Source organism: Cnephaeus nilssonii (genome assembly GCF_951640355.1).
Source record: "Cnephaeus nilssonii genome assembly, chromosome: 2".
Classification (NCBI taxonomy): Eukaryota; Metazoa; Chordata; class Mammalia; order Chiroptera; family Vespertilionidae; genus Cnephaeus; species Cnephaeus nilssonii.
The window spans coordinates 13,887,335-13,900,192 of NC_137073.1; positions in this window are offsets into that span (position 1 = coordinate 13,887,335).

The following is a 12,858-nucleotide window of genomic DNA, read 5'->3' on the forward strand; positions in this document are numbered from 1 at the left end:
GCCATGACATGTACTGACCACCAGGGGGCAGGCAGTCAACCAGTCGACCAATCGCTATGATGTGCACTGACCACCAGCGGGCAGATGCTCTGACCAGTAGGTTAGCTTGCTGCTGGGGTCTGGCCAATTGGAACTGAGCAAGACAGGCTGGACACGCCCTGGAGCCCTCGCACAGTCCTTCCCCAGCCCCGATTGTGCACCGGTGGGGTCCCTCGGCCTGGCCTGCACCCTCTTGCAATCTGGGACCCCTCCAGGGATATCAGAGAGCTGGTTTCAGCCCGATCCCGCAGGCCAGGCCGAGGCCTCTAGCATTGTAATAACTATGTATAGTGTCAGATGGGTGCCAAACTTATGGAGGCGAGGTGGATGATCGCTTAAGTTATAGGTTATATGAATGTCTAATATCTATGCTGTAGACTTGAGACTAATATAATGTTGTATGTCAACTGTAATTGAAGTATTTAAAATTATTAAAATAAATAATACATTTGATCAGATATTTAATAAAGTCTGGAATTTTTAAAAATTCTATTCCTGTTAGAAATGAAATAAACAGAAAAAGTATGGAAAATAGCCGAGGCCGGTTTGGCTCAGTGGATAGAGCGTCGGCCTGCGGACTGAAGGGTCCCGGGTTCGATTCCGGTCAAGGGCATGTACCTTGGTTGCGGGCACAACCCCAGTGGGGGGTGTGCGGGGGGCAGCTCGTCGATGTTTCTCTCTCATCGATGTTTCTAACTCTCTATCCCTCTCTCTTCCTCACTGTAATAAATCAATAAAATATATTAAAAAAAAAAAAAAAGTATGGAAAATAGAAACAATGTGCTATTTTGTGGTCCAGGTAGAGGCTGGGGCTGCTGGCTCCTCCATCCCAGGCAGGCGCTGTGTCTGGCCTAGGACAGTGGTCAGCAAACCGCGGCTCGCGAGCCACATGCGGCTCTTTGGCCCCTTGAGTGTGGCTCTTCCACAAAATACCACGGCCTGGGCGAGTCTATTTTGAAGAAGTGGCGTTAGAAGAAGTTTAAGTTTTAAAAATTTGGCTCTCAAAAGAAATTTCAATCGTCGTACTGTTGATATTTGGCTCTGTTGACTAATGAGTTTGCCGACCACTGGCCGAGGAGACTGAAGAGAAACAGCCTCTACTGCAGAGACAAAACCTCCCACCCACTCAGGCGCCAGCCTCCTGGCCCCAGGTGTCCCTCATCAGAGCGGCTGCAGGCCAGGCCCAGCCTCAGAGACGGGATGCTGTGGAGCCCTGAGCAAGGTTTTGACCTCTCTGAGCCTAGCTGTTTCTGTCTCAAAATGAGGGCTGATGTCCCCCTCTTGTGGTGTGGGAGGTTGAGTGAGCAGCACAGGTCCAGCCCGGCCCGGCTGGAGGGAGGGAGACCAGGCTGCCATGGCGGGAGGATGTCACAGCGGCCTGTGGGTTCAGCGGGGTGATGCCCACGCCCCCCACAGCAGCCAGGCTCTCCTTGAACTTGGGTCGGCAGGTGCTGGCCGTGATCGCAGTCTCGGCTGCCTGACATGGACCCTGTGTTTAGAAAGCCCTGCCCCTGATGAGGTGACGTCCTGCTGGGAGAAGAATAAACAGGTAATATACTTTTGGGAGAGATGAGTCTGAAGAAGTAAATCAGGATAATGGGATACAGTGGGTGAATTTGCTTCTCAGCTACAATTTGGAAATAGGAGGTCAGAACCTGCCCGGGGATGTTCCTACCCCTGCTGGGGTCTGGAGCCCAGGGCCCAGGGTCCCCATGGACCAAATGGCCCCCAATGGTCCCCTCTACCTACACAGCCTGGGTCAAACCTCACCCGGGGCCAACGGCTAGGGGTTGAGGAAGGATAGGGGCCAAGGATGCTGGACCCCACAGGACACCCAGGCACACACACACCCAGAAAGACCGCACCTTCGGGGTGTCTGGATTCTGCTGATGTTGGTGAGACCCACCCTGACGCTGGGGACTGCTGCTGTCGCGCCCTCTTGTGGCTCTGTGGCCATCATTCCCGCGCATCTTCCAGCACGGATGCCGGTGGGGCCTGCGTGCCACCAGGAATGACGGTGAATGACCAGCTTGGCCCCCGATGCAATGGTGCCTGTGTCCTGGGGGGGAGGGGGGCTATAGCTTTCCCACCCAGAAGGAAACCTGCGGGAGGTTTCCCAGGGTGGCTGTCCCAGTTTCACTCCCACCCGCAGCCCGTGCGTCCCCACCGAGCCAGCCTCCCCTGAACCGGGCATGCCTGGGCTGTCCGGCTTTGCCAGTCTGCTGCCGGATCACAGGACCTCGGTGCGGCTTTAATTTGCTTATCTCACCAGGTGCTTTCTTCACCTGGGAGAAAAATGAACTTTGGTGGCGGCTGGGGTGAGTTCCCTCTGGAAATGAGGGAGTGGGGAGGGAGTGTGTGTCCCGAGAGCTGCTGTGTGCACCTGGCAGGCTCTGCAGGGAGCTCATTTGGTCACTTCTTGGGGCGGGGGTGGGGCCCCCACCGAGCCTGAGTGTGACCTTTTAAACCAGATGCTCCTCTGTGGTTGTCGGGTGGGAACTTTGCGTAAGAAAAGCACTCCTGCCGAAACCGGTTTGGCTCAGTGGATAGAGCGTTGGCCTGCGGACTGAAAGGTCCCAGGTTCGATTCCGGTCAAGGGCATGTACCTTGGTTGCGGGCACATCCCCAGTAGGGAGTGTGCAAGAGGCAGCTGATTGATGTTTCTCTATCATCAATGTTTCTAACTCTCTATCCCTCTCTCTTCCTCTCTGTAAAAAAATCAATAAAATATATTAAAAAAAAAAAAAAAAAGAAAAGCACTCCTGGGGCTGCCGGGGTCCATGGGAGGGAAGCTGGCGGGGACACCGGACGGAAGGGGCAGTGTTAACGTGGCTGCGGGGCATTAGCATTGTCAACGCCCACGGGAGGCTCAGCAGTGGCCCTGCGGGGAGCTGTGGGCTTCAGCTAAGAACAGTGGGTCCCTAGCGGCTCATCAACTGTAACGAACGTGCCGCCCTAACGAACACCGCTCGCGGAAGGGACACGGCGTGTGGGCACTGGACTTTTACACACTTTTAATGAACCTAAAACTGCTCTAAAAATATACGTTTTAATCCCCCCCCCCCCCCCCATTTATTAGCGAAAAGGTCTGAGACGGGCTCAAGGCAAAGAGGGAACTGAGGGAGGTGGCAGATGGAGGTGATGAGGTGATGAGGTGACGAGGTACAGTCTGCAGTCACAGAGCAGAACTGGAGTGAAGGCTCGGCGCCATCAGAGGGGCAGCCAGGCGGGCGCGTAGTCCCCGGGGGGTGGGGGGGCACCAGGGCTGCACGTCTGACAACTGGGAGAGCCATCACGGAGGAGCAGGAGGAGCAGCCCTCACCGCCCCGTGGCATCCGAGGTGACCGGCGAGAGGGGCGGCTCCCCTGGCAAGCAGGGCCTGAGGGCCAGGGGAGGGAGGGGAGGGTGGTCTGGTGTCCATGACGACGCCTTCTGCTTTCAGGGACCTATCCATGGGCTGTGACGGTTTGCTGCAGGTGTGGGAGGACCAGGGGAGAGGGAGTGATGGGGCACACGCCCTCCCCTGCCCCACAGCCAGGGTCCCAGCCTGCAGGAAGCTGCGTGTCTTGGGCGTGGATGTGCAGGAGTGTATGGGTCGGACAGTATGCATCGCCCAGGCGCCAGGCCGAACCTGCAGGGTGGGGGAGGGTGGGGCCAGGTCTCTTGCTGGACCCTTGTCCATCCCACACTCGGCCCATGTGGGACCCTTAGTCACGCCCGTGTCAGGCCCCTGGCCACACATCTGCTGACTCCTGGGCAGGGACACCCTGGAGACCAGCCACACACAGCTCTGGCCGACGGCAGCAGAAAAGGGGTTTCGGGAAAGGGTGCTGGGCGCAGCTCCCACTCCCCACGAAATGGGTCCACGTAGAGCCCTGCCGGGCAGCTCAGCCGGTTAGAGCATCGCCCCAATACACTTGGGTTGAGGGTGCAATCCCAGTCAGGGCACATACAAGGATCAGCCAATGAAAGCATCAATAAGTGGAACACCAAATCCATGTTTCTCTCTCTCTTTCTCCCCGTCCTCCTTCCTCTCTTTCTCTAAAGTTAAAAAAGAAAAAAATTTTTAAAAATAAACAGATCCGTGTAGAGCCCGGCTCCCTTCCCCGGGCACAGGGGGTGGGCATAGCGTCCCTTCAAAACCATGTCCACCAGGAACCTCTGAATGTGACAGTTCACACACAGGTCCTTGCAGATGGAATGGGGTCAAGGTCATACTGGGTTAGGGTGAGTCCCGAAAGCCATGCTGGTGTCCTTACAAGAGAAGAAAGGGAGGGGAGAGCCACGGGAAGACAGAGGCGGAAACTGGAGTGATGGGTCGACAGGCCAAGGGATGCCAAGAATTGCCCACCAGAAGCCGGGAGAAGCACGACACAGATTCTCCCTCGAAGCTTCTGGAAAGAACTAACCTGTTGACACCTTGATTTCAGATTTCTGGCCTCCAGAACCGTGAAAAGTTAATGTCTGTTCTTTCAAGCCCCCGAGTTTGTGGTACTCTGGTAGGCAGCCCGGGAATACACCAGCCAGGCCATGGAGAAAGCCAGGAGTGAAAGCTGTGTCAGACCACGGACAGCAACGGCGTGGTGTTGAGGGGCGATGGCTCTTGGCACTAAGGAGGCGGAACAAAGAGAGGATGTGACAGTCTGGGCTGCCCCCATTGTCTCTGCCACCGCCGCCAGGGGGCGCAGGAAGTCTTGCGAGGCTGCGCATTTGTCCAAGTTGTCACAGTGCACACTTAACATTGGTGAACGTTGTCAAAGCACACCCAGCAAACCTGCCTTTATCAAAAGAGGAGGGATAATACCTTAATCAATAAAGAAATTAAAAATAAAAGAGGAGGGAGAGGGCAGGCATGATGCTGCTGAGCATGGCTGGCAGGATTCTAGAGCTCACAACTGTCAGAAAGGAAAACTTAAAAACATAGGCGCCAGCAGAGCTTGGGGGGACGCAGAGGAACGGGACTCCCGTGCTCGGAGGGGGTGGGTTTGTTCATTTCCTGGGGCTGCCGCAACAAACTGCCGAACCTGGTGGATGAAACAACAGAAATGCATTTATTTTCTCTCTTTTTGTAAATTGGAGTGGCGGCCACATCGCCGCACTCCCTGCCTCTGCATCCCCGTCCCCTCTGTGGGACTTTCATAAAAGACCCATGTGGCTGCCTATAGGCCCCCCCCCCCCAATAATCCAGGGGAAGCTCCTCCTCCCAAGATCCTTAATCACGCACGTCAGGTGCCATGTTATGGAATATCCGTTGGTTCCAGAGATGAGGACCCAGACAGACCTGTGGGGCGCCATTCAACCCCTCCAGCGCGGTGGGTACAGCACACACATCCAGTCTGGAGACTCAGTGGCCCTGCTCCGTGAGGCTGGGCCCCTAGAAAGGTAACCAGAGGAGATGCTTGCACGAAGAACACGGTCATGGGTCATGGAAAGAGGGGAGCAGCCTGGCAAAGAGGAAGCAACACATCAGAAGTTCATTCAGTGACGCAGCTAGCCCCCAAAGGCACCGCGTTGAGTGAGCGGAGGGATCCCCTGAACGAGAATCCCCAACTCAAGGAGGGTGAGAGCAGACACCTGGAGCAGGGCCAACGCCAAGAAGTTCGAGTTTAACAGTCGCCGGTCCATCGCGCCCCTCGGAGTCCAGGCAGCCCAGCCCCCGCCTGCACAGTGGCCAGGCGTTAGGGCACCTGTTCCACCAGCGGCCTGCCTGGGCCTCCCCGCTCCTCCGCAGAGAGCGTGGGTGCGGCGCGCCCCCGTGTGGCCACGAGGATTAACTGCAGGCGCCCCACACCCCCACACCCCGCGCCCCGCTTTAAGCATCTCAGCAGGCAAGGTCAGCGACCAGCTGAGGTCAGCACCCCATTGTGCTGGCCGGGAGCCGGTCCCCAGTGCCCAGCACACCCAGCCCGCCTACCGGCGCGGCTCCCGGCTCAGGCCCCGGTGCCCTCTGAGGGGTCCCCACTGGCTCAGCGCTGAGCCCAGCCCAGAAGCAGCTCCAGCTTTGTCGCCCCAGCCCCGCTCCAGCCATTCCCCCAAAAGCACCCGCCGTCCTGAGAGCCCTTCAAGGGCAAAGCTGTGTCTTCGGTTCGTCCCTGGACCCCTGGCCTGGGGCATGGGGAGAGGGGACATGGCGTGGAGTGAGCACTCGGTTTGTACCCCCAAACGTGAATAGAAAACTGCCCGAGTGAGGGAGCCCGGCCCACAGGGTGCGGCCAGCAGGGGGCGGCAGAGAGCAGAGGCTGTGGCTCCTGCAGGGTCCTGGCCCAGAGCACCCAGACCCTCTCCCAGTCCCGGTTCCGGGATTTTTCTTTAAATTTGTTTAAATGTTTAATAAAAACAAAAACTGTAAAGCTCTACCAGAAAGCTCTACACCGGTCTCTCGTCTTCAACAGAGATACAACACAAAGGTTACAACCAACCGTGGAAAGTATGCGGGCTGTGCACCGCTCTCAGGGTCACTGAGGGGTTAGGGACCCAGTCCCGCTCCGGCTCGGGGGAGAGAAGAAAGCCAGTGAGTTAAAGCAACAAATAGACTTTCAAATTACAAGGGGAAAGTTAGGGAGAGGGGGGGTAGATAAGAAATCAAACGAAGGACTTGTATGCATGCATATAAGCATAAACAATGGACGCAAAACTCTGGGGGGTGAGGGCATGTGTGGGGGTGGGGTGGGGGGGGTAATGGTAAGATATGTACACATATAATACCTCAATAAAAAAAATAAAATAAAATAAAATAAATTAAAAAAAAATAAAAAAAATAAAAAAAAAAAAGAAAGCCAGTGAGACTCCGGTTTTCCCAGAGGGAACTCTCCACTTGCCCTGGAGCCGTTATGGTGAGGAAAGCGAGGTAGAAGCCCCTAGAAGTGCCCTCCTCCCTTCGGGGCTGAGTCTGTAGGTAAGAGGCAACCGGACATCCACAGCGGAATGGCAAAGTGACGTCACGCTCAGACGTCAGGGACTTAGGTGGGGGGGGGGCCTCGTCACAGCCCAGTGAATTCTCCCTGCAGACACTGCGTGGGTTCTGGTGCGTGTGGTGAGCAGCAGCCGTAGCTGCGATGCTGGCATCTTCACTAGGACAAATCGGCACAGCCCCCGGCTCTTGAAAGGTGACTTCTGATCTGGTGAGGGAGTTTTTTCCAATCCCCACCAAGAGGGAGGATCACAGCAGTTTGCGGTCGCCTGGAGGGGACACCAGTGAGCACTGGAGTCTTGCCCCTGATAAGCCAGCCATCCAGCAGGGCACCCCACGGGTCCTGCACACAGATGCCGTCACGGTCATTAGACTGGAGGAGCCGGTCTCTAGTGAGACACCCGCCTGGTGTGGGCGTGGCTCACCGATGGCCTGTTTAGGGTGAGTGCTTGGGGGTGGCTGAGACATCCCTTCCCAAGTAAAGAGCACCCCCTGCCAGCAAACACAGAGGCACGGTGCTTCGCGGCACCTGTGGCTCTTGGAGGCGGTGTGTGCACTGGGGAACACTAACTACTCCAACCCAGTTCCCGGGTGGAACCCTCTGATCACTGGGGTGTGGATTGGAGCCCAGGACAGGAAGGGCCTCTGCACAGCATAAGGCGAGCGCAGCGGCCCTGATGCTCAGCCTGGGTGAGGCCTGAAGAGCAGTCTCCCCGGGGTCCCCCAGCCAGTCAGGGAGAGCGGGCGCTGGAACTCCGTGTCCATGGCTTGTGGCCCCTTGATGGGCACCTTCCCAGCTTCCCGCCTGCCCTGCTCCCAGTTCTCACTGCCAGCTGTTCCGCCGCCTCCCACCCCTCACCCCGCAGCCCAGCCCTTGTCCTGCCCTGCACCGCAGCCAGTCCGCATGCAGGATTCGGAGGCTGGTGCGCAGGCTGGGCTCCCTCCCCCTTTTACCCCCCACACCAGCCAGGCCGAACCCCTCCCCCGTCACAGCCAGACACCAGGTGTTTCAGAAAACCCATGCTCTCTGCCCCGGCCTCCTCCCGCCTGGCCCTAGGAGGCCTGTTCCTTCCTGCCAGGCCTTGGCAACAAGTCGGCTGGCGACCTGACCTCAGAGCCCTCCGAGGGAGACCCCTCCTTTCTGAGAAACTCACACCGTTCCTGCACTCGCTAGGCCTCTCCAAGGTGCTTGCTGCAGGCTGAGCACCGGGAGGGTGGGCCCGAATACAATACTCTGCCTGGGGGCTGCTATTCCTCCCTCTGCAGTGGGTCCACGGCTCTGTCCAGCCCCTCGGCATCCCGCTTTCACTCCTCCCCTGGGCAGCACCCACTCCTCAGCTCTCAGCCCTCTGCCATTTGAACAGCAGCCCCCCTGGCAGGTGGTCTATGGGCTGGACAAGAGGAAGGACAGTTGGCAGCGGAACAGGCATGTGTGGTCTGAGGCCTCAGAGAAGCCGGGATGGTGTCCTCGTTGGCTCAGGCCACCACAACGCACACCACAGACTGGAGCTTAGGAACAAGGGACATGGATTTCTCACTGTCTGGGGGCTGGAGTGTAAGGTTTGAGGCGCAGGAAACTGGAGTCAGGGACAACCAAGGCATATTAAAGGAAGGTTTATTCCACAGGAGGGAAAGGAGCAGGGACCCAACCGGACTGCCTCTGCAGATGGAGGGGGATGGAGAGGAGAGCAGTGCACGTGGGAGTGTGGAGCGGCCGTTTAAGGGGTTGGGTCCAGGGCAGAACTGGAAGGGGTGGGCCCCAGGGCACTCTGCACGCGCTGATTGGTGGTTCAATGTCTTGGGGATGTCTCCGTGGCAGATGCCAGTAATGTCATAACTCCGCCTTGCCCCGTGCCTCGACCTAACATGGAGGACTGCGATCAAGGTGCCAGCCTGGTCCTGTTCTGTAAAGGTCTCCCTGGGCAGGCTGGTTCCTCGAGGGGCACAGGGTTAGGAGCTGAGTGCCCCTGAACCTGGGTGGGAAGGCGTGTCCCTGTGGCCATCTGCCTCTCTAGTTTTGCTAGCTCCCCAAACTCTGCTGCTCACACACCCGCCCCTCAAGACCAGTGCAGACTCACTCAGGCCTACCCAGACCCAGAAACACAACAGGGATGGGCGCCCAATGTTGCACGCCCCCCGCCAGGCCCTGCCCAGGCTCCCCCGACCTGCCCACAGTCTCGGCCTCGCCCTGAAGGGCCTCCACTTCCCCCTCTGTTATTCCCAAGCTGGTTCCTCTCCTGTGAGTCACTGACCTCTGGCCTTTCGACAACCGGCTTCTCAGCTGTGGGTGTTTTTCTAATTGGGTGAGTGCTTCATTCATTAAGGTTACCTGCCTCTTGGGTCATTCTTACTGACAATATTTTTCTCTCCCCATTTAGGAAAAAAAAGTTGTTTTTCAATGCCTTACGCTTACTGACCTCCCCAGCACTGAAACACACGTCAGATTGCTGGGAAAGCCCTTTGATGGGCACCTTCCCAGCTTCCCGCCTGCCCTGCTCCCAGTTCTCACTGCCAGCTGCTTCCACAGCCCCCCCCCCCGCCACCCCTCATCCCGCAGCCCAGCTCTTGTCCTGCCCTGCACCGCAGCCACCAAAGCGCATGCTCCCCTCACAAGCCCTGTGTGGTAGGGACCTGCCATCCTGGCTTGCCCAGAACTGAGGGGTTTCCAGGAGGTGACTTCAGGGCCTTATTATCCTATATGAGAGGCCCAGGGCACAAAATTCGTGCACTCGGGGGCAGGGGTCCCTCAGCCCAGTCTGTGTCCTATCGCAGTCCGGGACCCCTCACTCCTTACTGCCCGCCTGCCATGGAGGCGGGAGAGGCTTCCCCAACCACCACTGTGCTTGCAAGCCGTGAGCCAGGCTCTGGCTGAGCGGCACTCCCCCTGTGGGAGCGCACTGAACACGAGGGGGCAGCTCCTGTGTTGAGCATCTGCTCCCTGGTGGTCAGTGCATGTCATCGCGACCGGTTATTCTACTGTTTGGTCCATTTGCATATTAGCCTTTTATTATATAGGATAAAAGCCTAATATGCTAAGTGTCCAGTCATACACTCAATCAATCAAAGCATAATATGCTAATGATATGCTAAGGCTGCTCAACCACTCTCCATGACATGCACTGACCACCAGGGGGCAGACAGTCGATCGGTTGACCAGTTGCTATGACGTGCACTTACTACCAGGGGGCAGACACTCCAACTGGTAGGTTAGCTTGCTGCTGGGGTCCAGCCAATCGGAACTGAGTGAGACCGGCCAGACACGCCCTGGAGCCCTCCTGCAGTCCCTCCCCGGCTGGCCAACTTCCCGTGTCCCTCCCCAGCCCTGATCGTTCCTTTTCATGGCCTCCTATTAGTCGATTGTGTGGGCGGACCAGTTCGGTAACCGTGTGGCTGTTGATGGACCTGCGGGTGGTTCCCACTTGGTGGCTGTGGCGAATGGTAATGCCATGAACATTCATTGACATGTTCCCGTGGGCCGACCTGGTTTCAGTTCCTTTGAGTCTATACCTAAGAGCAGACTTGCTGGGTCACATGGGAGGGGACTTTCAATTTTAAAACCAAACGGAACAGGCTGCCTGCCCTGCCAGGGCCATCCCCGGCTGCTCTGTTCTCCTTGGTGCTGGCCCACCTCCCACCTGCCCAGTGTGCATCCTCTGTTGGCTCCTCTGCAGAGCCACTTGCCACCGCCTGTGAATGCTGGTGAGCTCAGTCCGCCTGTGAATGCTGGTGAGCTCAGTCCGCCTGTGAATGCTGGTGAGCTCAGTCCGCCTGACAGCAGGCCTTGCTGCCCTCCGGCCACCCGCCGGGGTGGTCTCCTCCATCCTGGGGCTTCAGCTACACCTGCACAGCAAGGATGCCCAGCCCTGCACCTGCACGGGGTGTCTCATGGCACTCGGAACCCAACGTGCTCCACAGACCTGCAACCCCCAGCCTCCCCCGTGGGACCTCCTGCTCCCAGCCAGCCAGCCTCAAGGCCGGGTGTCACCCTTGACCTCCCCTGCTCTCCCACCCCCACAAGGCCAAGTCCTAGCTATCCCTCCACCCACCCACCTCTCTCCTCTTCCCTGTCTGGGCCACCAAATCTCCCCACCCCCGATTTCATCAAGGGTCAGCTGGTCTCCCTCTAGGTTCTGACCTCTTGTGCACTCTGAGATCCACTAGAACACAAACCCATTCACGTCACCAGAACCCTTCCCACCTCCACCTCCCACAGGACAACATCGAAGCTCCTTGCTGGAGCGGGTCCCTGTTGTGACCCTGGCCATTCTGAATCACCCTCCAGCCCCTCCCTCTCTGACTGCATAGCCCTTGCCATTGGCTCTGGAAAACGCCTCCCTGGCCTCCCAGCACTGCCTCCAGGAGCTGCCGGCCTCTGGGCCTCCGAGAGGCCTTTCCCCCATCCCCTAGTCACGTGACTCTCACTGTGAGGCAAGCCCCTCTTTGCTCAGCTATTGCACCTCTGGACTGTTCCCTCTGGGGGTGGTAGGGATGGGTTCTTACTCGTGACACCTTGTACCCCAGTTCCACGCTGGGCACACAGCACAAACACACATTGAGTAAGAATCGGTTGTCTCAAAGGGAACAAAGAATATCATGATGTTGGAGACCCCTCAGGGGTTTGTGTGGGAAACCGCCCATTGTCTTCACTAGCAGAGAGGTGTGGACAAGGAACCCGGAAAGCTGGAGACCTTGAGCTCTGGCAAAGGTCAGAGCTATGCACCGACTATTTAGTGGAGACAATGGTAGCTGAAGCAAGTTCCCTACCAAATAGTCATGTAAATCCTTACTGAGAAGATAGTCTGCCTGTTACTGGAATTGCCTGCCTAAGGGCTATGGGTGTGTCCCAAACTGAATAAAAGGATGGCTAGGCCAGCGGGAAGCGGAGTCCTCCCTTGGGCTTCCGCCTGGCCCCCAATTTCCAAATTATTATTATTTCTTGTCTTGTCCCTTTCATTTGCGCGCGGCCTCCTCCAGAGCCTGAACCCTGAACCTGAACCCTGAACCACGCGGGACGTGGGGGGACACTCGCAGGTTTGAGCTCATTATCTGGAGAAAGCACATGGGAGGCGAGTCAGCATGGCAGCCTGCCAGGGGGGAGCCAGTGGGCACGGCCGGGGAAGTGGCAAACATGGCTGTCATCTCCCGGGAGGGGCCCTGGTGGACAGGGAAGATGGCAGGGCTGGCCCTGAGGCAGGAGAGCCCCTGATGTGGCTAAGCTGACCTTCCTGCTTCGCTTCGGAGCTCTAGGCAGGGTGTCCTGCCCTCTGAGGCCATCTCCCTCCGTGGGGCCGGGCAGCCAGGGACCAAGACCCAGCTCAGCCGCAGGGCCGGGCACCTGAGGTCTGCGCCTCACTGGGACCTGGAATCCAGGATGTAGAAGGAGAGCACCGGGAAACCGGGAGGCGACATGTCACGATGGCCTTGGAGCATGTTGGTGTCCACTCTAAGCACGTCGTTCAGAGTAGGAACATGGAGAACACGTGTCCACAGATGTTTCTTGGGGGTACAAGCAGCCTGCATTAAATAATTTTGAATTAATGACTGAGGAAGGCATTCTTGTTTCTTGTAAAATCCTTCTGACTAAAGCAAACGAAAAGGCTCTGCTTTGTTTGGGCCAAGGTGGTTACTTTAACACCTTACCAAGTCTGGGTGTCCTGCCTCTCTCCCTCCCGCTCTGCCACCTTTAACAAGAAAGAACTGGAGGGGCCCGAATCTGGGCAGGTGACGCTGTCCTTGTATAAATTAGCGTGACCTGTTTCGCGCTGTTCCTATGGGTGCCAGGAAGGCATAGGATGGCTGTCCCTATCCAGTTGTGACGAAAAGCCTCCTTTTAACACGTGCTGTTACCTAGATGAGTAAGCTAACAAATGCTACCTCAGTGGTGCTGGGCTGAACCTGCCTTGATTGCT